This window comes from Amblyomma mixtum, unplaced genomic scaffold, assembly GCF_055824585.1.
Source record: "Amblyomma mixtum isolate Tamu unplaced genomic scaffold, ASM5582458v1 scaffold_23, whole genome shotgun sequence".
In the NCBI taxonomy this organism is placed as follows: domain Eukaryota; kingdom Metazoa; phylum Arthropoda; class Arachnida; order Ixodida; family Ixodidae; genus Amblyomma; species Amblyomma mixtum.
The window spans coordinates 601800-628161 of NW_028317720.1; the positions used below are offsets into that span (position 1 = coordinate 601800).

At 46.5% G+C, this 26362-nt stretch overlaps 1 protein-coding gene across 20 annotated transcripts in view; it reads right to left on the bottom strand.

Annotated features, from left to right (window-relative positions):
* The window catches only part of LOC149324567 (uncharacterized), a 259754-nt gene that overhangs the window by 72558 nt on the left and 160834 nt on the right, over positions 1–26362 (bottom strand). For 2 of the 20 annotated variants that reach the window (XM_089565397.1, XM_089565395.1), the window contains 5 exons: positions 22995–23144; positions 21568–21701; positions 15984–16175; positions 12699–12820; positions 6348–6487 (listed from right to left, as the gene is read on the bottom strand). The exons of 15 other annotated variants lie outside the window; for them this stretch is intronic. The gene's annotated coding sequence lies outside the window, so the exon portion shown is untranslated. Of the gene's footprint in view, positions 1–392; positions 768–6347; positions 6488–12698; positions 12821–15983; positions 16176–21567; positions 21702–22994; positions 23145–26362 lie in introns of those variants that run through there. 3 more of the 20 variants (XM_089565398.1, XM_089565396.1, XM_089565399.1) reach the window with 3 other exon arrangements.

Here is a 26362-nt window from a genome sequence, read left to right on the forward strand (position 1 = left end):
CTGACCCAGGGAGCCAGTTCTGCGCACTTCCTTTCACTGGAATAATGGGAGTCTACAAGATTTTCAGCGCCAGCGCCTATGAACACAATGAACACCGAAGTCCTATAGAAATGAAAATTGAAAGTTTGCTTTCAAGAAGGAAAGGATGGTCTAGCATATCTCTGTGGACACTGGAACCCGCGCCGTGTCGGAAGGAGTAAAGTAGTGAAAGAAGAAAGGATGAAAGAGGTGGGCCTGCGGAACAATTTTGACCATCTTGCACCTTTAAGGAGCACAGATATGGCATAGCACACGGGCGGATTTAGCGGTTCACCTAGCACCGCGTTTCTGCAACAACGGTGTGAATGCTAACATAGGTAGTGCACGTCTGTCACTACTGTCAAATAGCTTACGGCGCGACTGAGGTGTTCTCTGTCCCAGGAGGACCAGTTATGCACTTTTCGCTTGCTTTGGAAGCGTCCGCACTTCATCCGTTTTGGCGCATCTCTGGAGTGGCTGAAGGTCGCCGAAGGTGAAAGCGATGAAGCAGGAAAACATGGTAGAAAATGGTACACTAGAGCTTTCGCTTTAAAACGACAGTTTGTAAACTAGAAATAATGGCACATGAAATAGGCGAGCAAATTTTGCGTTGTTTGTAAACTTTCTCGCCTACAGCACAACCCTTACTTAAAGGCGGGTGGAGGACCGTGCTGAGGTGGTAGCCTATAAGTATGTTCCAGGCGCCGTAATGGCATGTAACAATGGACAAGCAGCAGGCTTCAATAAGTGTTGGCTTCATGGGGTTTAAAATTTTGTCCTTGCGATGTCCTCGTGATGTCCTTGTGGTGTCCTTGCCGTGTGGTTTTGATCGACAGCGGCCCTAGTATATATTGAGCAGATCATTTATATTTGTTCACTCACCATATTTTACTAAATGGTTAAGAGATTCACGAAAAGTTTGCCTGCAACCTGTCATAAAGCGAAGAAATCTTAGGGAGCCTCGTACTGTTCGAAGAAACTGGTAAATTACGGTCGGCAAAAAAAAGCAAAAAAAAAAACTAAGAGCACATTCCAATTCAAGGTGCATGTTTGGATGTAGCTTGGATGCGCGCATTGACCAGAATCATATTTGTTTATGTTCGATCGCTTATGTTCTACCGTTTATCACCAGTGCTATAGAACGCTCATGATGAAGTTGTGGTAATGCGTCGTCATCCTGTGTTTTTTTCTGAGCGTTGTGATGGGATGTAAAAGCGGCACCTTTCCACGAATGTTGTCGCATTGCTGCTAATCTCGCTGTTTACAGACGCCTGTGTGCCTAACGACTACGCAGTAGGCAAGCTCGTTCACTATGAATGCCGCGTGGCTTGCGCTTCACAAAGCTTAGTTGTTTGCATTTGCACATGTGAATGTGCGTTCCACTGCAAAGCTGCACGGAATTCCCAGAAACTTCGTAGCTGAAAATAAAATTCGTTTTGGTTCAATGAATCCGGGCCCCGGACTAAGGCGAATTTTTCTTCAACAATAGTATTTCTGTGGAATTTCTATAGCTCTTTTCGACAGCTGTATTGCTGGGCTTGGGCGGATTGTAATGAGCGCTTACTCCCTAAACCCATGAATTTTTATGAAAGAACAACTGTGCTTCTTTTATTTGCTTCTACCTGTACATACAGAAAAGGAATTAAGACGCTTCCAGCCGAAAATTGCCGACCTAACTGACCTATTTCAATGGTAAGCTGAGGGTAATGGGGCTAAGAACTCTTGTTCCATACAATGCTTCAAAAGTGGCGAATCAAAGCGCGGGCTCTGCGCTGCCTTTTGCAGCAAAGCTAGTGATAGAAGACGCTGCTTTATATGAGGCCAAACCAGCCTAATAAAGCCACGTTTACCGATAAGCAACCTCAAGCACCATAGGACATGAGCCTAAACATCCATATCTGAAATGTTCGCCCCTGGCCTCCCATATACGGGTCTCCACTGTACATTCTGGTTCTCGAATATGCCAATGCCATCTCATAGATCAGCAATCACTCATCCTCCTCCTGTAGTGGGATGATGACAGTGACGCTGTTAGAAGTGTAGCAACCAGTTAGAAACGCGACGCTGGCATTGCAGACGACTCATTAGCGGCATGTTGCCCCCTTCCGGAACCGAGGAGACGCTGGCTGGTCTGCAAGATGGAGACCAATACAGTGATCACCGTCACTCCGTGCTGGCAACAGCTGCGCATGAACTGAACGGTACGCATTTAGATGCGTCCCAAATAAGCGTACTATGATTTGCTCTTAAAGAAGATTCAGCAAGAAAGTGGATATAAACATGGTCAAGATAGATCACCCCTGTGTGGTGCTCACCAGACAAGGGATAGGGCAAGAGGGCTCGTTATGACATACATGAAGGAAACCATCAGTCACTGAAACTAAGGAGCGCATTGGAATGTTTTTGATTTGTGCTGCTGATCAATTGGAATAATACTTGTTTTCTCACTTAAAGACAATTGATTAAATATACAAGACAATGACATGCCGCTGTTGGGATCACAACGTGAGACCTCCGAAGTTCTTGTTCAAACGCGTTAGGAGGAGAGAGAAGAGGAAAGGAGTCTGGCCTAGCAGAAGGTGCCGCATCAATACTCTCGATGGATGGATAACAGTCGCGCCCTCTTTGAAATGGGGTAATTTATAATTTTTTTGAGCAACATATCAAAATTGATCGCGTTGTCTATAAATTTGCTATGTTTCTATCTGCTCAACTTTTATTGCGAAAGCAATACTACTCGCACTTTCAAGCCTCCGCGTGACCCGGCCGCAGTTACGTTTTACCTTTAGTGGAGTGAATATGGGCGACCAACTCGCTCCTTCAGATATCCCGGCTGGAGTTACGCCGCTCCGCGCACCTGTGGCGCTACTGCCGCTGTGACGTCACACCAGCGGTAGATTATGCGTGACGATCTCGCTCCTTCAGAGAGCCCGCCTGCAGCTACAGTGCGTGTTTGCCGCGCTGCGCACGTGTGGCGCTAGTGCCGCTGTGACGTCATGCCAGCTGTAGATTGTTTTCTTTCTCTCAGTTGCAACATCATCAAAAACAAAATATAAAAAAATTATCGAAGACGCTTTGAGTCGTCGCGCAGCGGCGGCCGGTAGCCACGCGTGACCTGTAGACGCGGCGCACTGCGTTCCAAGACGCTTTCAGTCGTCGCGCTGAGGCGGCCGGTAGCCACGCGTGACCTGCAGACGCAGCGCACTGCGTTCCTTCAGTTGGAGGTGGTGCGCTTTTTCTTTCACAACCTACCAGGCTTAACCAAAGCTAAGCCCCCGCCAATTTGTTAACCTTCAACTCGTAACCTTATGTCACCACTCTCCTTTTGAGCCACACATCTTCCAGTTGATTTTTGCTGACTTCTACTGCAGACTTAATGAAATATTAGTTGTCTCTAATCCATAGTGGGTCGTCGAGAGTGTGCGCCTGCATCGACAACCAGATTGGACATGGCCACCTTAGAGTGTCTGATTTTCTCTGTCTGTCTGATTTTTTCTCACATTTACCACACACATCATATATAAGTTCAAAGACACCCAGATCTAACTTCAAGTAGCGGAGCCAGTTATAATACGACGAGTCCTTTCTGCTTTGGGTTTCCTATTTTCTATGTAGTTCCATAGTCCACTCATTTTCGACTGAATTAATCCAGTTCTTGATTTCTATGTTCTTTAACCGGCGCAGTGAGAACACCAGACAACAGGAATATTGAAGCGGGTAGACGACGACGACAAACAGCGATGGCACGAGTGGGAAGAGTAGAAGACGACAACGAAGTTCGGACTGTGTTCTCGGTGCCGCTCGCAGCTGTTCTTGTCTATTTGTAAATATCTGTAAATATATTCTTTCCCGCAACATATTTGGTGGAGGTGCGGGGTGCGGGAGGTGCGGGGTGCGAGGTGAGGTGGTGGGATGCCTACCTTTTGTTTGGTAGGCATCCCACCTTGCCTTTGGACACACTCTTGCCGCCTTCTTCAGCCCCCACCACTGCTTACGCTCGGGACGCCATCTCCCAGGCCACGCTGGCGCGCCAAATAGCACGTAGTAGGCTTCAAGCCTCTCAAGTTTCCCAGAAGTCAGCCTACGACCGCCGTCACCAGGCCGTCGAATTTACCCCAGGATCACTCGTCCTTCTCTGGACGCCCTCTCGCAGCGTCGGTCTCTCCGAGAAGCTCCTTTCGCACTACCGTGGCCCTTACCGTGTCGTGCGCCGTGTTACCGACGTGAACTATGAAATTGCTCCCCTTGAAACCTCGCCATCGTCCTCTGGCGCCACCACCGACATCGTCCACGTCTGTCGCCTGAAACCTTATCACGACGCTCATACGCCGCCGCCCTAACGCCGAGACGGCGTTTCAGCAGCCGGGGGTCCTGAAGCGGGTAGACGACGACGACAAACAGCGATGGCACGAGTGGGAAGAGTAGAAGACGACAACGAAGTTCGGACTGTGTTCTCGGTGCCGCTCGCAGCTGTTCTTGTCTATTTGTAAATATCTGTAAATATATTCTTTCCCGCAACAATATATTCGAATCATAGAAATATATCCTAAATCCTCCGTGTACCCGCTGGATATGTCTGCCGCAAGTCCTGATATGTTACCCTGTGTATATATCGTTTCAGCGATATTACAGACACTAACTTGGCTTGTATATTCTTTCAATAGAGGTGTCTTGACATGGTAGTCGTTGGATAACCGGTTTTGCTAATATTACGGGCGATTCCTCGAATCACATCTCATTACCGTTAAAGTTTATGGGGGTTTAGAGTCCCAAGCCGACTCAGGCTATGAAGGACGCCGCAGTGAAGGGCTCCGGAAATTTCGACCACATGGGGTTCTTTAATGCGCACTGACATCGCACACTACATGGGCCTCTACAATTTCACCTACAACGAAAGTCGACTGCCGCAGCCAAGATCGAATTTGCGTCTTTCGGGTCAGCAGATGAGTGCCATAACTACTGATCCACCGTGGCGGCTCACTTCTCACTACATCTGCGGAATGTTTGCGACAAAAATAGGTGAGTGTGTACTAATGAAAGTTATTTGCAATGTGTTCCACCCATTTTCGTTTCTGGTTTGTTTCATCAAAGATTCACAAATTAATGAAATAATATTGCTCAACGTGCAACAGAGACTGGCTTCGAAAAGAGGGCCTTAGATTTGGAGTATAGAAGCTCTTAGAAATTCTTCGTTCTGTAGATGTATGCTCAATTTGATTGGGTTGTGTGGCTTTGGCTTGAAGCGTTTCTGTAGCCTGATATCTGTTTCGGATATGACTTTTTTACACGCTCGCGTTGACAGCGGGAATACTATGCAGATTTTAACACGGCAGCGTTGACCCCGTGTTGCAGAAAAGTCGGTGTCGTCGGTGGCGGCGCTGGCCGTGAGCGAAAAATTGAGTAGGAAATACATAAACCGTGGCGAAAAGGATATCTAAAGGATATCCGCAAGAGTTTCTCCGCATTTCCTGACCGCATGTCCTCTCAAGTTTTTATAGGGATATCCCTTGGAAGTAAATGCCAGGAAGGCGCTGTGCGCAAGTGACGTCATGTAGTCTTCTAAAACCAACGAAGTTAAAAGCGCACAGAAAACTACTGTAAAAAATTATGTGTTCCGCATGCGTAGAAACCGCGGACGAGTTTTATTTTTACAGTGCTAAAGAATGTATCGTCTGAGAGCTACAGGATCACCCGTCTGTCATGTGAAAGGACTCGGCGCGCATGTAAAAGTACTCTGTACGCCCGCAGACGATCTTTACTGGTATGAAATTCGCACTTTTTAGTTCTGACGGAGAATCAGAAGCCATTTTGTAGCTCATCGAAGAGCCTGTCATAGGTTGCCTTTCTTATTAAATAATCAAATAGCTACCATGCATTACGACTGTTCATGATCAACTTAGATACGTTCACTGAGTTGCTGACCCTTGGTTGAGCTGTAATGTTAGGGTGGATTCCAATAGAACTGGTCGCTCGAATTGGAGGGCTGGTTTATCGCCTTCACTTCACCATATTTTGCAGTGCAATAATCGCCGAGGTTTCTTTACAGGATGGTAACTTGGTGGAATGAAAACGCGCTTGGTAGAATAGCCTGCTGTTGCGACCACATTGAGGTGGTAATCACATGACGTCACGGACACCGTTTTGTTGTCCAGCGCATAGCTTCAGCAGTGCAGGCCGGAGCAGGAGGTGATGATAACATTAGACACGCCCGAAGCCTTTCGAAATTCTCCACAGGCAAAAAAATGACGGCCGCTGTGACGTCCAGTCAACACACCCGTAGGACATGCCAACCAATCTGGAAACAGGATAGCCAGAAATCGCTCGCTCACGGGGCCTTTTTTGTAGGACGAAGGCTGTGACGCTGTCTCCACTATGGCTCCCGTCGCTGCTGCAGCTAGAGGCGCAGTGCAGAGGAGCCACTGGAATTCCAGTGCATTTTCCATCGAGGATCGTGGCGAGGCCGGCCTTTCTGCATGACGAAGATTATGAGGGGTAGTCATCACAATGAGGCAAGAAAAAGTACACCGGGTCCAAATGATTTGACTTGTCTTTTTGAAAAAGAGGTAAGAAGTCGTCGTATCATTCCGTTTGCGCCCTGTGGTTTGCTTTGTGCGCCCCAGTAAACCGTGAGGGCACGAGATTTTTTCGCTGCTCGGAAAAAACACTTGAAAAGCCAAGTCTCGATATTATGCTCTTCAGACAAAAGAATAAAGGTTTATGATTATGGGACACTGTTACCCATGCTTATGGCAGTTGATACAGTCGTGTTCTCAATACTGCCCTGGGGCGCTATGCCGGAAGGCCCGAGTTTGGCGCTCGCCCGAGTTTCATCCGAGTTTGCGATGACGGCAGTCAGTGAACGAAGATAGCGCGGAACGTGCGCAGGCAGCGGACAATAAAATGTAGAGATAAAGCCACGTAAAGGCGATACAAGCGCACCCTGCGCGCCTGTTTCACACTTCAAACACAATACACTGCGCAATACCAGGCCGCAGCGCTACCTGAAGTTATCAGCGCCATATCAGCAAACGCGAAATCGTGACTTCTCTGCTATCTATCTGCACACTCGCCGCTAGCTGTTTGACACGCCTTTTCGGGCGCGTCAAAGGCGTGTCTTCTCTTTCAGGCTCTATCTGTCTCTCCATTTCCGAACACCAACAGTGCACACTAGGTGCACTCTTGTATCAACCTTTCTCTTCTCTCGAATACGTAAAAAGGCAACAGATAATATTATGAACATTTTGTTCATTTCCAGATGTATTTTAAAATCTGAATCCAATGAAGCGTTGTTGAAAAGCATAGCTTTAGAAAATTAACAAAGATTTGACACTTGCTGCCGCTAGAGGCGATAGTGAGGACATTGCTTGCAGCGTGGCTTGCATACGAACTAGAGCGGCAGCCCACCGTGTCGAAAACGAGAGAGCTCCTGCGCTGACACGCCGCCGGTAGCGCTGCCTTCGACTGGAAAGACTGGGCAACTACTACACGCTGAATCTGTCTTAGTTTTCGGCCATTGCGATAATATATTTTACTGTATCGTATATCAAAATATAACAGTCATGCATCTTCTGGCTTGCATAATAAACAAAAGCAAAAAACTGAACTTCACTGCACGCCCGCGTCACTGCTGCTTTCTGCAGTGACCTCAGGTGGAGCTCTCCGCTGCTACGGCCGCTGCCGGACCCCGTTATGGCCAGCCATTGCTTTTAGTACGCTATTGGCGAATCTCAGCGGTAGAAATTGGCCGTGCGAGCGGCTGTGATGCGGTGTGAGAAAAAAAATTGCTGTTTGGCTGTATTCAATGATTCATTACGTATGCCTGTTGTGTGTGACGCCTCTTTAGTGCACTGCGGATGCGAAGAGCGTGCTACCCAGCGACACAACTCATCCTATGTCATCAGACGCTGACTAAAAGCTGTGAAGGGGGTGGCGCGCGTATCTCCGTAGTATTTGTTAACGTCGCGCACTTCAAGGTTATGCGGACTGGTTTGGTCACTAACGTCGATCGCTGTTGTATACCGCACAGACATCGCATTAATATCATTCGGGCAGGTGAGGGATCCTGTTTGTAATAATTGAATCGGACTTATAACAGAGAAAGGTGTTACGGTTGTGAAGTACGCAGTGCTTGCGTGCTGGAAATTACAAACACTTTATTGCACTGGGTCTGGAGCAGCGATCGTTTGTCGATTCCAGATGTGTTTGACACATTGATGCTGAACTTTATCACCGATGAAAGGACGGCCAAGCTAAACACCTGTGATGCGATGTTGTTGGAGTAGGACGTGCTCCAAGCACCGGTTCGTCGTCGTGCTCCGTGTTTGACGCCTTTCAAGCAGATGTGACGCGCCGTCAGCGTTGTGCTGTGCCTTACGTGGTTGCAACAGGTTATAGTGTTGTGTAATCTCGGTATGCGAGCGAAGAAATCGGCGGCTTTCGCCACGTTGCGTGTCCTTCGCAGAGGTGCTTAGATTTATCAGCGATGAAATCCGTTTTGCCTGTTATATTTCGATGGTCAACATCGTCGATGTCTGTCAGCAATCAGCACAGCCGCGCAGCATACCTGTAGCCGGCAGGGATGTTGGGAGTGGCCCACCCATAGCGCGTACGCCTATAATTTATGTACGGCACGCCGGGGGCGTGACCAATGGCTTTGATTGACAGGTGAACTCGGAGTTAAACTCGTGAACGGTGAAGTGCCCCGAATTCATCTCGGGACTGTCATGGCGGCAGCAGCAGCAGCCTGGGTAATCGCTTCCTCTGACGGCAAATGTCAGTACGGCCGGCTGGACCCGTTTACTGCCTTGGCCGACGACGAATTCCAGCGACATTTTCACCTCTCCAAAAAATCGATACGATGATTGTGTAAATAGTTAGGCGACGACCCACGCCTGCGGAGAGTGCGTACCGGGCTTCATTCGCTTTCGGTCGAAGAGCAAGTCCTCTGCGCCCTCTGGTTCTTCGCGACCGGGAGCTTCCAGGGGAGCGTCGGCGCAGACCGCTTTATTGGACGCCAATAAAGCACTGTGAGCCGCTGTGTGAGGGACGTCTCCGACTCGCTTATCGACGCGGCTGTGCAGAAGCGGTGGCTCGCTTTGCCCACGACTGCGGCCGAGCGTGCGTATGTTGAGGAGCGTTTCATTCTGCGCGGCGGCATCACAGATGTCGTGGCATGCGTCCACGGGACCTGCATTGACGTAAAGGCCCCTTCGAAGTCCAGCCCTGACATGGTGAAGGCCAACTATTTCACGAGGAAGGCACATTATGCATTGAACATTGCAATCAGTAAAAAATAATTGTTCTCGCCAAGTCCTTTGGGCTACTCTACAGCACAGTGCCAAAGTCGGTCCCAGGCTCTTTTGGCGAAGACTGGATCAGCCGCTAACCGGTTCCACAGAACAATTCATAACATGCCAGGTACCTTAAGAGAGGCCCACAAAAAAAAAGTGGGCTCCTCGGCAACGGCGAAATCGAAAGTTGCAGATCGCCACTTGTTAATCGGGCCACTGCAGAGCACTCACCACTGTGCTAATTAATTAAATCCGACGAATGAATGTCATCTTTCGCACAAACCTCTGACTTGCATCTAAAAAGTATAGTCACAATGCTGCAGTATCGGGAAGATAACCGCCACTGCTGACCAAAAGCCGGTGCGAGCTCATTGACAACGAATTTCGGACAGCTCACATTAACGCGGTATGCATGAAATGAACAGATGCATGCCGTTCATTTCAGAACACGGCATAATATTCAAGCGATTCTGAACAAAACGAGTTTTCTCATTCAAGTCACGCGAAATTCAACTTGCGGTGAAAAAAAATGTGAGATGAAAAAGTTTCACCATGCGGGATTTGAACCCACGCGCTTCCATTGCCTGTCGACTCTCCGGAGCGACGCGTTAGACCACACGGCCACAGAACAGCGCGGAGTGATACACCTCTCTTTATATTTTTTTGCCGACTACTTCCGTAGCCTTCACAGCGTTGCACACATGGTTGCACATGTACCTCGACGCCATTTGCGGTCAGCTGACGACGGGCGTTGGTAGCGTTCCCTCGCGGTACAAAGCAAAATTTAATAATGCATAAATCACTCCAAAGCGCTTTAAATCCAAATCTTGCACACTATAAAATGCTTATAAAGGTGTATTAAGTGCATTATAAAATTCAACAAACTGCGTTTGTCTAATTGCACACGCAGTGCACTTGGTGGAGCGACACACAAATGAAAAGTGCACCGGCGGTTGGCTCACGTGACCCGTTCTTTGTAGACCGCCCAAAAAGCCGATGAGGTGGCGCCGATGTGATGATAAAGCACGGAATATATCCACATAACCCAATGAAGTTTGAGGCGTGACGAGGGTGGGATTTTGTCTTGCTACCATTAGTTCACTCATCTGAGGGCGTAGCCAGAGCTCGGGAAGATTCCGAGTTTCAGCAAACTCGGGCCTTCCAGCATAGCGCCCATGAGCAGCTAATAATCCGGTATAAAAATTTTCGTCCCAGTATGCTTCGCGTGTCTCGGGCTTCTGGCTCAACACGAACACTGCTTGCCAAATTCAGGACAAGTAAGCCGACATACAGTGCCAAAGGATCGACCTCGTGGCGAGGCTGGCCATTCTACAAGAGGAAGAGTGTGAAGTGAGTTCATCACTATGAAGCGGGAGAAAGTACACTGGGTACAAATTACTTTTCTTCTGTTTGCGAAAAAGGAGGAAGACGTCGTCACATCATTCTGTTTGCATTTCGTGGTTTGCCTGGTGCGATAAAGTCGACCGGGAGAGTTCCAAGGTTTTTTTTGATTGTCAGTAAAGGACACTTAAAAAAGCCATGTTTCGATATGACGCTCTTTAGACGAAATATATAGAGATTTATGTTTCAAAAAAGAACTCTTTCGAATTTTATTCCATAATGGGACACTTTGGCACCCACACCTAAGAAAGCTTACATACAGTCATGCAATAGTGCTGTCAGCGGTTACAAATCACTCTGAATACTTTTGTCCCAGCTTGCTTCTGGCGTCTATACTTTCAATGCTTGTCAGAATGTCCGCATTAAGCAGCAATTATCCTGTGCTCTATTTAAAGCAACTAGTTGACGCTCAGTGAAAGGGCAAGTTAAAGGCATTGAACCATACAGAAGCGCAAACGACAATAGTTATTTCTCCAACAAAGGTTTCATTTTTGCGGAAGGATTGCTGAACTCGGGTTTGAAGTCACACATTAGCGCAGAAATTCTTTTTCGCACTTTACTCACAGTGACGCCAAAGGTTTTGACTGGAAAGAGCTTGGCGGGGAGAACATTTTGAGATGAAACATACTATACAAATTTCATATAGTGACGACTACATGGAGTATGTCGCGAATTGACCAAACATGGCTGCAATGGTTTAAACGTGAAGCAATGAAGAAGTGCCGCCTCGACTGTTCCCTTGTTCCGACGTACAAGACCTGGATTCGGCCACCAGACTGACTGTGTAACTCAGCAAGGGCGTTCACAGACTCGCTGCTCGCTTTCGCCTAGGAGTCGGGCCTTTTGCCATCCTTCTGTATTTAGAAGAGTGCGGTGAGGGGCTAGTCGGTACGACATTATGAGAACAAAAGTAACTGCGCAAAAGGACGGGACAAGAGAAAGAGAACCACACGGGACAAACGCAGACTGACAACTGATTTATTCCACCTACTCCTCTTTCCTTCAGCAGCAAAGCGCATGCGCGCCAACCACAAAAACAAAAAACAGAAGCGACACTAATCTCGTGGAATCAAGGAACTCGAACTCCTTGCGGTACAGGTGTACTGAAGCATCGCTAATACACTTATCAGGCCCTAACCTCGCGATTTCCAAGGCCTCGATAATTTCTCGTTCTTTCTTATCCCTCGAGCGTCCGATAATCTTAGTCCTATCGAAAAGCGGATTACAATCTCTGTCATCATGCTTGCAAGTGTGACAATGCTTAGGCAGATGCTGCCCCTTTGAATCTTCTAAAGAATTTGCGTGCTCTAATAATCTAATGTTGACGCAGCGGCCAGTTTGCCCTATGTAGAACCTACCACAACTCAGGGGAATCTGGTAAATTACATTGCATGTACACTGGACGAACTTATTCCTGTGGTTAATGCCACACTCAACCTTCTTTTGCTTATCTTTTCTCGCCAAATTGCACAAACGCGACAACTTGCAAGGTGCAGAAAAAATTACGTCAACGCCGAATTTTCCGGCGACCCTCTTGAGGCCGTGCGAGACCCTGTATATGCGTACGTGTGGTTCTCTTTCTCTTGTCCCGTCCTTTTGCGCAGTTACTTTTGTTCTCATAACTTCTGTATTTACGCTTAGAAGGCACCCCTTTACATAAACAGCTTGACTCACTGACTTTCTATTGAAAGTAAAATATTGTATTTTAGGATCTATAATATATGCCGCGCGCAGTGCTGGGTTTCGTCCGAGTTTTCCGTTCCCTCTTTACAGTTCTTTTTGTAGATTGCAGATAAGGTGCGTTTGTAGATATGCTATTTTATTAAGTAGGGCCAGCTCTCGAAAGTCTTTGTGTAACAACGCTATTGAATCAGAGTCGATGTCCGTTTCTTCAACGATTACAAGGTGCCAGACGAACAGGTATTGTCCATGATTAAACTGTCACATCAAGGAGGCACACGAGAGAACTAAGCTCAAATATTCACCCACATGGCTTCGAAAAAAGTTGAACAGCAGCAGGTCGTCCGTCTCGAGGCTGCTGGCCAAGTTCAGGACAGGTAAGCCGACATATAATTCCATGAAGTATCCACATCCAAGACGTTAAAGGCTACCTGCGAAATCAAGAATAAATATATTTGTAATAAGTGTACACTGTAACAAGTATACAGCGTATATGCGTACTGTATACGCTTATGGAAGCCTGAGGAAATTAAGCGATGGCTTGCGTTCTTCTTACACTCAAATCACGGATGATTCTGGCAGCGAAATTTGTCTGCAAGAGGGAGGTAGAAAAGCTACTGCTTAGCTGGCATGTGCACCACTCAAGTCATCTCTTCACGCGGTCTCCGGTTGTTCCGAGTTCATAATTTATTTATTTATTTATTTATTTATTTATTTATTGAAATACCGTAAGGGCCCACTGGGAGCATTACATAGGGGGGGACAACTAAAAGCACAATTTTCAAAGGCAGAAAAACACTTTAGGTGGTTAATACATCAGGTTGAGAAAGAACATGAACGTAAAAACTGTTACAAAAAATGCACAAATAACAAAGAAAGAGAACAAACTGGTTTGCAAGTAAGTGATATAAAAATAAATCTAGCTACTGAACGCGCTGGGATTCCAGATAAGTTAGCAGTACCGACTGAAATAAGGAAAACTGGATTATGGTAGCGATACTGGAGGGCAACTCATTCCATTCTTTTATTGACAAGGTTAAAGGCGAATTCTTGTACTTTTCCGTCCGAGCGAAGATGGGGTTAACTTTGTAGATATGATCGGTGCGACGTGAAGTATGAGGTGGCGGTAAGATGTGCGACCGGGCAAATGATGTACTGCTGTGAAAGAGAGTGTGAAAAAAATATAATCTGGCAAATTTTCTGCGCATTCCGAGGGGCGGCATGTTGAGCTCTTGCTTCAAAGATGATATGCTTTGAAATCTCGAGTACGTTGATAGTATGAATTGCGCGGCTTTATTCTGAACGGCTTCAAGTATATTGGTGAGGGTGGTTTGGTAGGGATGCCAAATGACTGAAGTCTGGTGTCCCTCTCGGCTAGATATAAGCGCCCCTTCAGAAAGCCAAGTTTTCTTTGTGCTTTAGATGTAATATTTTCGATGTAGTCTGTCCATGTTATGCTAGAATTTAGCAGAATGCCGAGGTATTTAAACGATGAAACCGAGTCTACTATGCTATCATTTATTAGGTAAGTGTTTGGTTGCGATTTTGAAACAGAAGTGAATCTCAAATGATTGAATTGCTGCACTGTGTGATACATCTGCGAACACATTACAAAATTCTTGCCGCCTGTAAATGAAATTTCGTCGACATCTGTGACTGGCATCTGTGGAGGTATGACACAGATAGAAACTTATGTCACTTGGGGCCCTTGTCGCTTAAAACATGTTCCGAGGTACGAAATCACTTGTAGCAGATCGGTATTTCGATATATGAAATGGGTGCATGTGTGGCCAGTTTTGTGGGATCAGCCTCTTTGGTGGTAGCGCCTAGGATATTACTGGATGAGTTCCGAATATGTGCCTACGGGACATATTCAGTGCTTCCTGAACAGTACGGCCAGGAATAAGTGCGCTGCGATGACTATGCAGTCCATACCGAGTCGAGCAGCAGTATACCTCGCATCTCACAGCAATCCCTCTGCTAATCTCTGTCTACAACCAGATGGATTGCAATGTTGAATAAAGTAGAAGGGCTACCATTTGGGATGAAATTTTTTGTGCTCGAACACTGGAGCACCAGTCATGAAAAAAAAATATGAAACTTTCGCTGTCGAAATGCACCATGTCGGTGTGTTGAAATCAAGGTATTGCGAATTACATGTTCATCTGCCATGGGCAGCTATACCCACCCCACGTCGCCTTCCCGGTTGTGGGGTCAGGCTGGAGGGCTGATGTTCACCCCCGAAACAAGAGCTGTCCACAAGGTGTAGCTGACCACAAATTTATGTCTTTAAGGCAGCCATACTGGTGCCAGCTACTGAAAGTGCAAATTCCTTACTTTCGAACTTTGCAAATATATTGATATCGGTTTTAGCAACTGTCTTATATAAATTGCGCATATTTTAAATATTTTCTTATCAGCTTTTTCAAACTGTTGTTTTCTCAAATGTACAGTCAGATATGCTCCGTCAAGTTTAAAATTTCTGCCTTTCTACTCTGACAAGAGCAAAGTTGGACAGAAAATTTGACTCAGGAAAGCGTAGTTAAATCCTTAAATTGTGCCCAGGAAATGAGGCTGTAACTACAGTGCCTAAACGTTTCTCTTTCAAGAGTTTTCAAGAAAAGTGTATGCAGTGGTGGTGACCTTGCGGAGGTGCGCAAGTTACACCAATCGTTAAGCTGCAGAGAAAGAATAATTAGCCGAAGAAATTTTCTTTTTTTTCCAGAGAAACGATCCGTTCAAGTTCGAGATACACCTATAGATACGTAAAATCATCCCTGCATGGTTTCTGTTAGATCTAGCTTGTGCTTGGTTTTAAATTCGTGTAGGGCCTCGTTTTCCTGGCTCTCTCATCGTTGCCAGGAGAACTCGGAGGCTAGTGCCAGGAGAACTCGGAGGCTAGGAGCGAACAAAAGGCACCTGTCACTCAAAGCCCTCCGTCCTCTTCACTCAATGCTTTCCGAAGGGTCCGGTAATAGGCGGCTGCTATTCTCCGAAGACTGACCGGACCCGAAATCATGGGAGTGTAGGCCGTTCCCTAGTTGCCGTAAGACTATGAATTATTTGATAACAATGGCTGTGATGATTTATTTATGCATTTTTTTCCCGCTGAAAGAAGAAGCACGTCCACTGTAAATGAGCACCAGGACACATCCGTCCAAACTGCAATACATTCCACAGGAAAATGCACGTTGATCCTACGCGTTTCTCACAGATATCGCAAAGAAAAAAAAATATCAGCCAAGAACTTCTCTCCATTTTATAAAACATGTGGGATTAGTAGTATTAATATGTTAACCTATGGTGCCTTGCAATAATGCTATACACTAATACCTTATTCTTGGGGAACCGTCTCTGGTCCGCGTTACTTCCTGGGGCTCTCGAATACGCCTCGAACCTTTGGTAGCATACATTAGTAAATTTCCACTCATCCAGACAAGACAGGCACGCGGTAGCGAATTGAAGGCCATCTGACATCACAGCGACGTAAATCCTTTCGCGCAATGGGTGCCAATATGCTCAGTTTAATACTGGTAGACCACGTGCGGGAGGAATTATGTATTGCCTCAGTGAGAAGTTTACATGCATGCGTACCTTGTGTGTCGGGTTGGACCAGAAGCTTCCAGTCATGGAGGTCACCACATGGTCCCTCATGGCGGGAAAGGTCATGAAGCCGGCCTCACCACTCACGTGATGGGTGACACGAATGTATTTCCCGTCCTCCGGCTGCATGGTGTTCCTGCTTCGGACGGACGCGGACATGCTTCTCAAATTTGGCCCAGCCATCTGCAGAAAGATGGTTGATGGTTTGGTGTTCATGGCGTTGAGAATAATCAATACTTGTGGAAGAGCCGCGGCACTCTGGTGTTTGAGGAACCAATGCCGTATAAGAGCTGCTTTGAGTACACAAACGGCACTTCTTCAATTCAGTGCATTGAATGCGCCCAGTGCTTGCCCATCGCTCACATGAGCCAGCCGAATAAAGGAGGTTGTAGTACTAAAGTGACTTTATGAAAAAAGAAAACTAGCTGCGGTTTAACTGCTTAGAGAGCGAACCTGTGGTGTATCGGGAATGTTGAGTGCGTTCGGGGCACTGGATGGGCAGCACGCGCACTCTGCCACCCTGGCAGGTGGCAGTTATATAAATGGTTGATTACGAGTGGTTTGATTTGGGTGGCACTTGGTGGTTTAACGTCTCAAGGCAACACAGGCTATGAAGGACGCTGTAGTGAAGGGCTACGGGAATTTCGACCACCTGGGGTCTTCTGCGTGCACTGACATCGCGGTGTACTCGGACCTCTAGAATTTCGCCTCCATCGAAAGACAACAGCAGCAGCCGCGATCGAATTTCGATGGGGGCGTCATTCCAGAGTTGCTAACGTAGTGAATGCTGCGGCCTATTCCTGCAATGCCGCCCCAATGAATGCTGTGGCTTAATGCTGAAATGCCACGTGTCTGCCCCAACGTTGTCAACGCTAATGCATGCAGCCAACATCTCTCTCACCACTGCCACGGACTTGAAATCGAGATTGGGGCGTCGGCTGACCCAGGGACCAGTCATGCACACTTCGTTTCGTTATTCCGGAACGTTGTCAACGCCTATGAACATAATGAATGCCGAAGGCCTATAGAAATAAAAATTGAAGTTGGTTTCGAAGAAGGAAAGGATGGTCTAACATATTTCGATGGACACTGGAACAGTGCTGTACGGGCAGGAATAGAGGAGTCAAAGAAGAAAAGAAGAGGTGGGGTAGGTCTCCGGAAAATTTCGACCACCTTGGACCTTTAAGGAGCACTGATGTCGCACAACAGACAGGCGCATATAGAGCTTCGCCTAGTGCCGCGTTTCTGCCACAACTTTGTGAATGCCAATAATGTAGCACACGTCTGTCAGGACTGTCACGTAACGTCACGTAGCTTAAGCTGGGACTAAGGTGTTTATTGTGTCAGGGTGGCAGTTATGCTCCTTTCGCTTGCTTTCGAAGCTCCCGCTCTTCATCGGTTTCAGCTCAGCTCCGGAGCGGCTCACGGTCGCCGAAGGTCAGAGCGATGGAGTAGGCGAAACTCGCCGAAAATGGTGTAGTGAACCTTTCGCTTTAAAACTAGAGTTTATTCACTAGCAATATTGAATGGCACAGAAAAGGGGTCAGCAAATTTTGTGTAGTTTGTAAACTTGTCGCCTACAGCACCAGCCTTATTTCACGGGGACTCGAAAACTGTGCTAAGGTGGCAGCATATAAGGATGTTCCACGCGCCGGAATGGCATGTAACAATATACACTAAAATTCTCTGGAATTCGTACGGACCTCCCTTCTATACATAAACCGCGGCGAAAAGCAAATCTAAAGGTTATCCGCGGGAGTTTCTCCGCAATACCTGGCCGCCTGTGCTGTCAAGATTTCGCAGAGATATCCCATGAATGCCAGTGTGGTCAGGAAGGTGCCGCACACGAATGACGTCATGTAGTCTTCTAAAACCGGCTAAGTAAGAACAGGATAGCAAACTACTGTCAAAATTGCTTCATTCCACATGCGTAGAAAGCGTGGACGAGGTTTCTTTTTACAGTGCTAAAGAATGTAGCATCTTAAGGCTATAATATCACCCATCGGATTCAGTACGTCTCTGTCTGCCCGCAGACAGTGTTTGCTGCTATGAAATTCGTACTTTTTAGTTTTGCTGGAGAAACGCATGCCAGTTTCTGGGCAATCAAGGAGCCTGTCACAGGTTGCCTTTCTTGTTAAACAAGCGAAGGGGTACCGTGGATTAAATCTCCTCATGTCAACTTAGCCACATTAACAGAGCTGCTGACTCTTGGTAGAGCTGTAAAATTACGAGCGATTAAATGCTTTCTATCAGCAAAAAAAAACAAAACAAAAATAAACTGACTGAATGAAAACATTTCGGTTTCTAGCCCTAGTGGTGTAAACTTTGTCATCGGCATCGTAAGGTGGCGCCTAAAAGCAGCTAGCTGTTCTTGGATATGAGGGCTACCCTGTGAACCTTTTTGTTGATAGCCGTTTTCATGAATGTGCAGCAGAAATGTACCACGTGTTATGGATGGGTTGAATGATGGTGAGCATAGCGGAATTCGTGCTCTGGAGGAATACAATACACTCGTGCACCAAACACTGCTGTGGTTCAGCATGTAAATGGTGATGGAGATAACGGCCACAAATATTTAGATGCACATCCCCTGAAAAACAAAGGGGCTGCTGTTACTGCTGCTTTCAGTCTTCTGACAACTGAAGCCTTGAGCTACTCGACATTAACCTGGTGTTTTTAGGGCATAACACGTAAAATGTTTGATTCAGTGAAGCAAGATATTCTTCTGGTAAACTGCTCTTCCTGAAGCTGAATACTGACCGCTTCTCTGCGTCAGAAATGCTACGGAAAATCTGTGTGTGGCTGTTCGAAATTGAGCTAGCAACTGAGAGGAATGGCTTATCCTGAATAATCTTTGCCTCTCTTATTTGGATCTAAAAACAAAGCACATCAAAATTTGTTTCTTTTTGGTAGCCGCTCCATATTGTACCAGCGCAAAGAGAACGAAGAGATATAGGAGATTCATTTAAACGAAACACGGTTCACACCAGACGTCTTACAAACGCCATTCTTACTAAAGGACTTTGCACGTTGCCAGTCGTTTGTGCTTGCGGTTTTTCTTTCCCGTGTCCTAGCGTGTAGATGAAACTCCGTTGCATATACATTAATTTAAAGGTTAGCACAGCGGAGTGTTCGGCTTGGAAGTTATGCAATGGAGTAGAATCGAGGGGTTGCCTTTACAGCAACGCTCAGCATTTCAGCTGCTGCATAAACCCTTTTCAACGCTTCCGGAATATTTATCTTTGTCGTCAACCGACCCCATCTAGATGCACAGGTGGCCAGCGCTACTACCTTCGGAACCTTGTATAAACTGTACGCGCACCATATGGCCATGTAGTGATCGTCCGGGTTTTGAGAGATCTGCGGTCTGTTATAGTGACAGCAGATGCAGGAGCGGTGCGTCTTCTGGTTCTGCGGAAGTCAGCTCCGGCGTTGTCGGCTTAACACCGCTCCACGCTGATTGGTCAACATGGAGTGGTGTCATTCACGACGTCACCGCAACACACTGCGCTGACTTGTCCGCATGCAGCGACTACAATGTTGATTCAGCGTGCATGGCATCGCAGCTCACCACACTGGCGTCACGAATGAGAACATAGTGACGGCACGCGCAATCTGTCAGAAAATAAGACAAATAATTAGGAACACGCGATATCACATTAATCAGCGTAAGGGTCCGTCGCTGGGTTTAGCGGTAGGCAGCAGTCACTGTTCTGTGATTTTGTTTCTTATCCAGAAAAGGCTGCATCTGCATATTTATGCAGGTTAGTTCTTGGAGGGATGCAGAAAAAGAGCGCAAAAAAGAACACGTATAGTCGCGGCGCACACCATGCATAATGCCTTTTAGAACTGAAAAAAAGTTTTTAGCTCATTCAATCAAGAATGTAATATTTTTTCACTGACGTTCTGCTAGTCGGGGTGGCCTGAGAGTGCTCGCCAAGTTCAGAGCAGACAGTTTGACATAACTGACCCCAAGTTATGTTTGCCATCCATATAGCCAATAGATTCCTGCAAAAACCATGCATACACACGACCATGTCTGAAATGGGAAAAAAAAACAACGTTGAGGACTGCTGCTCCCCCTCTACGCTGGCGTCATTTTTCAGTTGCATCAAGTAGGTTAAAAACCAATTTATAGCATGCACTCACAGCGTTGACAAGAGACAGGGTAATTAACGCCTCGGAGTGGCACACCGTTTAACCGTTCCTATCCTCGGTGGCTCTCCAACGTGCTGGGAACACTGAATCTAGAAAGGCTTAATCTCTCCTCTAGTCGAATCTTTTTCCGCCATTCGCCGATGCAACAAGGTGACGCAGTTTGGAAGAATGCGTTCAAATTTTCCAGGCTACTCAATGGAATTATTGAACTTGCACAGAACGAGTTTATGTCGACACTTGTTGTGGACCAATGCACGGACAGCTTTTACGGGAAGGCAGCAACACTGGCAGCTCCAGCGGCTGAGCCGTGGCCGGTCTTAAGACGACGAACTTTTTTCACTAATTCAAAAAACAACCAGAACGCCGAAGATCCTATTCCTTCGGGGACTAGCTGCGTAGCCATAATCGTTGATCTATCAAAGAGCGACCATTACTCCATCACGATGAAACTGCAGGGAGAAAGAGATCAGTGCCTCTCGGCCTACCTGCGCAAAGCAAATAAGGTCGTCTAGTTTCAAGTCTAGTCTTATTCGCGGTCTTCACTCTCCGTTGGTTCTGAGGAGAGGAGCGGAACAGTAATTGGCTCATTTTGGTGGTGGATACCTCAACTTCACTTTGAGGGAATTCCTGCCCCACACCATGGAAAAACAAGCAGAGCGAAAGTTAAAATGCCCAATTTGCAGCTAGCGTTGGTGTTTTCTTTGCTCTCTCCTATTTTCTATACCATGAACATTGTTCTGAATTGCATTTCGTGGACACACACAAGGAATACATTTGAAACAGGAAGTATTTTTCATTACCTTTCGTTTCATTTGGTTTCCGAATCGTACTCTCGTGGATGCGGCTGAGTAGCTACTCAGTATTTCATTGGCTAGTAGGAGCTATTAGCAACGTATTTTTGCGTATGCAGCAGCGCGCTGCCAAGTACTTGCGCATCCCTGCGCACCACATTTCCTGATGTTCGAAGCATTTTTGGAATAAAGCATGAAAGGTTGCAGTGGATTCCAATAGAACTTTTCGCTGGAATTGAAGGGCTGCTTTATCACCTTCAGTTCACCTTAATTTGCGGTGCAATAATCGCAGAGGTTGCTTTACAGGATGCTATATTGGCGGAATGAAAACGCGTTGGTAAAATCGCCTGCTGTAGTGACCACGTTGAAGCGGTAACCATGTGACGTAACTGGCGCCAAGTTGTTGTCCAGTGCATAGTTTCAGCAGTACAGGCTAGAGCAGGAGGCGATGATAACATCAGGCACGCGCGCAGCCTGTCGCTGTTCTCCACAGGCAACAAAAAGGCGGCCGCTGTGACGTCAGTGAATTCTCGCTGTAATACTCTTGTTCTACCCGGTTCGTCCCGGCGACAAACCTGCAGGCCATGCCTACGAATCAGGAAACAGGATAGCCAGAAATCGCTCACCGGGTGCTAGCTGTAAGACGAAGGTTGTGCCGCTGTCTCCACTATGGCTCTTGTAGTGGCTGCGGTGCTGGACGACGCCGTATAGACCACTCGCAGTGCATTTTCCACGGAGGATCGTGGCGAGGCTGGCCATTCTACAAGAGGAAGAGTGTGAAAGTGAGTTCATCACTATGAAGCGGGAGAAAGTACACCGGGTACAAATGGCTTTTCTTCTGTTTGCGAAAAAGAAGGAAGTCGTCACATCATTGCGTTTGCACCTCGTGGTTTGCTTGGTGCGATGAAGTCAACCGGAAGAGTTCCAAGGTTTTTTTGACAGTCAGTAAAGGACACTTGATAATGCCATGTTTCGATATGATGCTCTTTAGACGAAATTTATAGAGGCTTATGATTCAAAGTGAACTCTTTCTGCTTTTATAATGTAATAGGACACTTTGGCGCCCATGCCTAAGAAAGCTTACATAGTCATGTTCTCTATAGTGCTGTCAGCAGTTACAAATCACTCTGAATACTTTTGTCCCAGCTTGCTTCTCGCGTCTTAGCTTTTCAGTAACGGTCAGAATGTCCACATTAAGCAGCAATTATCCTATGCTCTATTTAAAGACACTAGTTCAAGCTGAATGAAAGGGCAAGTTGAAGGCATTGAACCATCTGGAAGCGCAAGCGACAATAGTTATTTCTCCAACAAATGTTTCATTTCAAGGAATGATTGCTGAACACCGGCTCGAAGTCACACATTAGCGCAGAAATTCTTTTTCACACACACCTTACTCACAGTGAAACCAAAGGTTTTGACTGGAAAGCGCTCGGCGTTGACAACATTTCCAGATGAAACACACTATCCAAATTTCACATAGTGACGACTGCATGGAGCGTGAAATGTGTGTCGCGAATGGACCAAACATGGCTGTAATGGTTTAAAGAGGAAGCAATGAAGGAAGTTCCACCTCGACTGCTCTCTTGTGCCGACGTATACAAGACCTGGATTCGGCCAAAAGACGGACTGTGTAACTCAGAAAGGGCGTTCCCAGACTCGTTTCTGGATTTCAGCAACGACTCGTTCCTTCTCCCATCCTTCTGTCTTTACGCTTAGAAGGCGCCCCTTTACACAAACACAGCTTGACTCACTTTCTATTCAAAGTAAAATATTTTATTTTAGGATCTATATTATATGCTGCGCGCAGTGCTGGGTTTAGTCCGAGTTTTCCGTTTCTCTTGTCAGTTCATTTGGTAGATTGTGGATAAGGTGCGTTTGTAAATAAGTTATTTTATTAAGTAGGGGCAGGTCTCGAAATTTGTCTAACAATGCTAGTGAATCAGAGTTGGATATCCGTTTGTTCCACGATTACAATGTGCCAGACGAACAAGTATTGTCCATGATTATACTGTCACACCAAGCAGGTACACAAAAGAACAGCTCAACTACTCACCCACATGGCCTCAAGAATAAAGTTGAACGGCAGCAGGTCGTTGTCTCGCGCCAGCCGGTCTCTCTGTCAGCACGGAGACTGGTTGCCAAGTTCAGGACAGGTAAGCCGACATATGCCGCCATGAAATATCCACATCGAAGACGCCGAATGCTACGTGCGAAAAGCAAGAACACAAATATTTGTAATAAGTGTACAGTGTAATAGGTATACAGCATATATGTGCGCTGTATACGCTTATGGTAGCCTGAGGAAATTAAGCGATGGCTTGCGATCTTTCTTACACTGAATTCACGGATGATTCTGGCAGCTAAGTTTGTCTGCATTAGGGAGGTAGAAAAGCTGCTGGTTATCTGGCATGTGCTCCGGTAAACTCATCTCTCTTCACGCGGTCTCCGGTTGTTCCGAGTTGCTTACTGTTGCTCTGGCTGGTGCCTCGGCAAATACCTCACAGAATGCTTACCGCCTTTAAGTGGAATTTCATCGACTTGTGTGACTGGTGCGCGTGTATATACTGTGCAGAAAACAGAGCTATGACCCAGATAGAAACTTAAGTCACTTGGGTCCTTTGCCGCCTAAATGATGTTCCGAGGTACGAAATGACTTGTAGCTGATCGGCATTTCGATATAAGAAATCGGTGCACATGTGGCCAGTTTTGGTGGGATGAGCCGCTTTGGTAGTAACGCCGAGGATATTACTGGAGAGGACAGAATCTGGATTATGTGCCGATGGGACATATTCTGTACGTTCTGTATGGAAGTGGCCGGGAACAAGTGCATGGCAATGTCGGAGGTCCTTGTCTTGTCGAGCGGCACATACCTTCCAGCTCACAGCCGTCTCCCTGCTGGCGAACTGGCAGAGTTATGCCCTCGCATCACCAATCGAGGAAAAAAGTGCTTTGAACAAGAAGCACGCTAGGCCTTTTGCGGGATGCGGAGTCGCAGTTGTCTACGAAATACCACTGACTTGTGGAAAAACGTACGTAGGCCAGACGACGCTGCTTGAACGATCGCGCACGAGAACATGGACTATCGCTAGCAGGGGAGGGATCTAATTTGGCTAAGCATTTCCTGTCCTGCAGCGACTGGCGGCCATGGCTGAATGAGATTAGAATTCTGAGAAAGAGTCGCGATTCAACAGCACGTGAAGCTATGGAAGCCTATTTCATAAAGAAAAGAGGAGATACAGGTGTCAGCGATTCTTCGGTTGTACTGTTCAATAGTGTGGTAGCGTTCCTCGATAAGATGATGTAAGTTCTGGCCTTGGTGTGCTACTGATTGTCACATGCTCTACCCTTTCGCTGCGCATGCTAAAAGTGTATTCTTTTTTCTGGAACTATGTGCTGTGTCCGTTGAATAAAATCAGCTGTAAGTTTGCGCTCGTCCCGTACCCTTTCGTGTGTATGTGTGTGTTTCCCGCAACTACCACGTCTAATGTATTGAACCAACTAGCCCGACAACACGTTCTACAATACAGCCCTTTTTATGGTTTTAGTGGGTCTAACGTCCTGAAGTGACTCAGGCTATGACCGTAGGGAAGGGCTCAGGAGATAATGACCACCTTGGTTTCTTTAACAGGTACGGACATCGCCCGTACACGGGCCTCTAATTCCGCCGCCACAAAATACACGTGAAGGAAAAAAGCGCTAGGGAACGGAATAAAGCGGTCGTCAGATAACTACTGCCCGTTTATATTTCTTGGGCTCCTCTTCAAACTTGGCGCTTTTTAATATTGCGAATTCTCTGAGTGAGTTACTTGAAAGACAATAACTGTAGTGCATGGCGAGATGCCATTGCTAGTTGTCACTTCAGACTTAGCCTACTTGTTCTAAGGGTTCCCAATGTAGTTTAGTATTGAGAAACAGCTGAGCAAAATACATCTCCTTAGGTAGCAACTCAATAGTCATTCTTGCGCAATGATTTGGAGTATTGGCCCTAACGAGTGGAAGTGTTCACTGGTACTGGTCGGCGTAAACGAAGGCGATAACTTCGAAACCACACCAGCGTATAGGCAATCCTTTAGCTCGCTTGTGGGATCTGCTTTCACATAAGCTTCAGTGTAGTGTAAGTGCCTTAGAAAAAAAACTTCGGTATGAAGGCTGCGAACATTTCATAAACATAGGCCCTTAAGCACAATAATACCACGATACGTTCGGAATCAGCAGGCGGGCATCTTTTTGCCGGGTTTCACATTACAAAATTGCAAGTGGGTTACGACGGAGCACGAAGTGGAGCACTTGAGAGAAATTTCGAGTACCCGCGTTTCATTTTAAGCGGCTTTGATGTGGCACAGAGGATGTAGGGCCTTTTTAATTGAAAAAAAGAATTGAAACAATTCAGGGGGCACTTTCACTGTCTAAAGTGCGTAGAGGCGAAAGCGTTTTCTGTCCCACTTTGACTGCGTCTGTGGCACTGGTGACACCACCTCCGGATGAGGTCATGCATAATTAATGACTAATTACTAAGTAATGAGAAATTATTAATGAATGGCTAACTACTGAATAATGACCAATACTAATTAACTGATAATTAATTACGATTAAGCTTCTCCTTTATGAGTGGACGGCGACAGAGTGTTGCAGCAGGGAGTCCATGGTTTTAAAGGGCGCTGTAATTGTGGTCGGTGGACAGAACCGCACCATAAAGGAAGGAATGAAGTGGGAGTGAAAGAAGAAAGAGAAAGAGGTGCCGTAAAGAAGAAAATGAAAATTATATTTGAAGAAAGGAAATGACGCATTAACGGTCTCATCTCGGTGGACACACGTCAACCATTTGACTGACACCTATAGTGAGAGTTTTCTGCAACAGTATGAGCTATTACAGGATTTCGCCTTAAACATGGTTTTGAGAAAATGAAATGGCGGAAAAACTGTCTTACATACCTCGGCGAACACCCGAACCGCGCCGTGAGGAAGGGATAAAGAAGGGAGTGAGAGAAGAAATTAAGGAAGAAACAGCTGCATAGTGGAGGTCTCCGGAACCATTTAGATCACCTAGGAACCTTTAGCGTGCACTGTCATTGACAGCATACGGGAGCGTTTTGCGTTTCGCCTCAATCGAAACGCGGCCGGGCCGCCGCGCTAGGGTTCGAACCCGTGTACTCCAGCTGCATGCACTCAAAAGTGGCCGGCTCCGCCGGCATCCAATTCCTCGACATTCCAGATACTTACTAATTCCATGGTGCTAGTAGGTGAATGCGATCACAAATATCTTGACTATAGTAACTTGCACTCGCCTATTCTCTATTCGCTGGCCACTATATATAAACCACCTGAAACCCATCGCTGGCCAACAACAGGCAATGCAAAATTTTTCTAAGGGCCATTCAGCACTGCGCGATATTGCATCAATTCTGTTCAGCTTTTCCGACC